Source organism: Dipodomys spectabilis, unplaced genomic scaffold (assembly GCF_019054845.1).
Source record: "Dipodomys spectabilis isolate Male_0828 unplaced genomic scaffold, ASM1905484v1 ptg000043l, whole genome shotgun sequence".
Lineage (NCBI taxonomy): Eukaryota > Metazoa > Chordata > Mammalia > Rodentia > Heteromyidae > Dipodomys > Dipodomys spectabilis.
Genome location: NW_024870720.1, coordinates 23,047,339 through 23,051,120, shown reverse-complemented (window position 1 = coordinate 23,051,120; position 3,782 = coordinate 23,047,339). Strand labels below are relative to the sequence as shown.

Genomic DNA, 3,782 nt, shown 5'->3' with positions numbered 1-3,782 from the left:
GTTTATGGTTCAGAAAATATACTCATTGAAAAATTTAGATCAATATCTCATAGTCAAATTTTGTCAAATGTCTTGTGATAATTTCTGTGTGTAAAAACAAAGCATACAAATAACATGGAAAACATTGTGCCACAAATGAGATTCCACCCATGTGATTATTCCCTTTTTGTCTAGATCATATTTTTCTTTATTCTTACTATACTTAATTGTACAAAGGGCTTTTCTTTTAACATATTTATATCACAAAATGAGAAAGATTTTATATATTATATAATTGGACCTGGGTTCTGCACTGCCCTAGAAAAGCTGTAGAGCATGTCCACCCAAATCATGTGGAATCAATGTAATCAAGAAAAGTTTACAAAGGAAAGATTGACGTATGGATCCATATCTAGTAGAGTTAACTTCACAGGGATAGATGATTAAGGATCTAGTACCACAATTGATTTTTATAAAAAGACAAAAAATTAGAAAATATAGATATTCGGGATTACAATGATTTTTTGTATGCCAGCTCAGGGATTGGAACTGGGCTTCTTTTGCTCAAGCCTAGTACTCTACCCTTTCTTTCTTTTTTTTTTTTTAATAACTTTTTTTATTGTGAAAATACAATACAGAGGGGTTGCAATTACATGAGGAAGGTAATGAGTACACTTCTTATCAAGCATTGCTGCCTCCTCCTTTGTTTTTCCCCTACCATCCCCACCTGCCCATCTCCACAAGCACACTCTCCCCCCTCCCCACACCAAAGTTGTAAAGTTTTTTTTTTTTTTAATTTTTATTGTGAAAATACTGTACAGAGGGGTTACAATTACATGGGCAAGATAATGAGTTTTTCGACATAGCATCTTGTACATCTCATTGTTGCAATGGATCCACCTGTATCCCTATTTAAACAATTTGGTTTTTTCCCTTCCCCTCCACAAATTATACCAACATCAAATACAGTGAAAACAGGGGTTATACCGTGGGGGAGGGACTTACAAAGCAACAAAAAAAATCACCTTATAAATATGTTAGAAACAATAGTAAGCAAGAAAAAAAAAAACAAAACACTTGTGTCCTTATCTTGGGGTTCATTTTGCTTAACACCATCTTATCTGATCTTTTCGGCTTGTCTCAAACATATACTAGTGGAAAGACTTGGAAAAATTATATTAAGTGAGGCACTCTACCCTTCTGCCCCAACTTCATTGCCAGAATTTTTGGTAATTTAGTGGAGATAATGGTCTCACACATTTTTCTTTCCTGGTCTGGCTTCAAAGCATGATCCTCAGGTCTCAGCTTCCTGAGTAGGTAGGATATAATTAATATTTTTATATTGTCAACATATTTTGATTGGAAAACAATTGGAATGTTTTATGTTTCCAGTTTTAACATACAGGTATTTCTTATAAACACAAACAATGCAAAGAATAGAGTAGATATTAACATTAAACAAGAATATGAATACTAAAGTCAACTTAATTTTACTAGAAGTTTAAACCTTCAAATTGGCAAGAAGAATCATAAAAGATTTTAATAAATAAAGTATAGCATTGTGTAGTATAATACCACTATAATAATATTATATTACTAACCATTTAATACATAAATATGTAAATATTCCTGGAAGATCATGGTGGCATGTATGAGGACATAGACAAAATAATTTACATAACACTAAGATGGATACATACTTTTAAGAAGATATACTAGCATTATGAGATACTGAAAGACATTTTAATTATAAAAATTTAAGTAATTTTTCTTTCTTGCTATTGTTTCTAACGTATTTATAAGGTGCCATGTGATTTTGTTGCTTTGTATGTCCCTCCCCCATGGTATAACCCCTGTTTTCACTGCTTTTGATGTTGGTATAATTTGGGGAGGGGAAGAGAAAAAACAAATTGTTTAAATAGGGATACAGGTTGACCCATTGCAACAATGAGATGTACAAGACCCTATGTTGAAAAACAAACTTTACAATTTAGGTGGGGGTGGGGTGAGGAAGTGGTAGGGAGGGATGGTAGGGGAAAAACAAAGGAAGAGGCAATAATGTTTGATTAGAAATGTACTCATTACCTTGCTCATTTAAGTGTAACCCCTGTGTACAGTGTATTCACAATAAAAAACTTATTTTAAAAAATTTAAGTCATTCTTTTAGCATAACATTAGTAAAGAAAGAAATAGGAAAAATTTCAAATCAACTAATACACACAAATGCACTCATTTAGACAATAAACATTGCACTGCAATTATGTATACGTGTCAATTGCATTTGACAATAAAGTTTGTGTTCATATACACACTGTTGTACATACATGTGCAAACACTGCCCTGTTAAATATGGAACACTGAAATTTTAATGAAGAGTATTAGCAGGTTTTAAAACAATAATAAAAATAAATAGTTCTTTGCAGAAACAAAACACATGATTACAAATGAAATGATAATGCAATATGTATCATCAGTTTTTACTGATACTAAAACTTGAATTTATAATTCCTTCATCTTTCCAAATATTCCATTTTCATATTTAGTGAGAAATTATTTCTTTACACTTTTAGAGACTTAAGGTTGTAATGTTTTTCTTCATCTTGAACATGTTAAAACTGCTACATTTTCCTTTCTTCTTTGACACTTTTAGACTTTATAGACGAATATTTCCAGGCACTAGTGGCTCATGCCTGTAATCCTTTTTATTTAGAAGGCTAAGATCTAGAATCATAGTTCAATGACAGCCAGGGCAGGAAAGTCTCTGTGAAATTCCTATCTCTAACTAACTACCAGAAAATAAGAAGTGGAACTGTGGCTCAAAGTAGTAGAGGGCTAGCCTTGATCAAAAGAGCTCGGGTCAGGGACAGTGCCAAAACACATCCTTCATCTATGCCCTTTCAATTTCTTCCACATTCTATCCTCATTGTACTTATCTTACACCATATTGCCATATTGCAATATTGAACAATCAAAAATGTTTTTCCTTTTGTGTTGGTTGCCCTACTACGTCCCCTGAAAAATTCAATTGGGAACTGAATCTTGCATTTGAAACTTTCACTGATTTTTGTTTTAAAAAATCACATTATTTAGCACTTCCTCAGTTTTGTCTTAGTTATTTGAATATAAGATCAGGACTGCATTGACCAGCTCTCAGTGGATTGTTGCATGCTGGAATCTGTGTCCTGGTATGTATTTTTATCACCTCCAGTTCTTCTGTTGACACTTTTAACCCAGTGATCCTTCAAAAATACAAATCTGATCAGGATGTCCACAGGCTTGCAACACTGTTTGGCTGTTGATACCCTATTGAATAAAGAACAAATCTTACAACACTCAATTCATGTTCCAACTGTCACCCAAGTTTTGACAACAGTCAAGCTCCATCTCTCTGTGTAAAATTGATTAGTGCTGAATTGTGAAAATAGAATTTGTCTCAATTTAAAATTTTTGGTTTTTCTCTTTTGTTCGTCATGCCTGTTATATCACTTTAAAATATAGCCTTAATTATTTTCTTTGCAGAATTCTTATGAGTAGTATAGAAACAAAATATGTATAAATTATTTTTGTAAATTTAAGGTCATTGACTTTTAGAGAGAGTGATAACATGCTTACCTTCAATTTTCTATAAAAGACCTCATTGTTTCAAAAGTGACTAGGAAGAAATGTATATGCTTATTTACTATCATATGCCAACACTACACAATTTTTCTGTCATAGGATTAAAAGTTTTCTTGAATGAAATATATTTTTCTTTAGGGAAATGTTAGGCTCTACCACAGGGAAAAGAAGTTTGGAGACTACTC

At 32.5% G+C, this 3,782-nt stretch overlaps 1 pseudogene; it reads right to left on the bottom strand.

The window, feature by feature from the left end:
- Nucleotides 1-3,107: 3,107 nt before the first annotated feature.
- The window catches only part of LOC122106839, a 60,369-nt pseudogene continuing 59,694 nt past the window's right edge, over nucleotides 3,108-3,782 (bottom strand).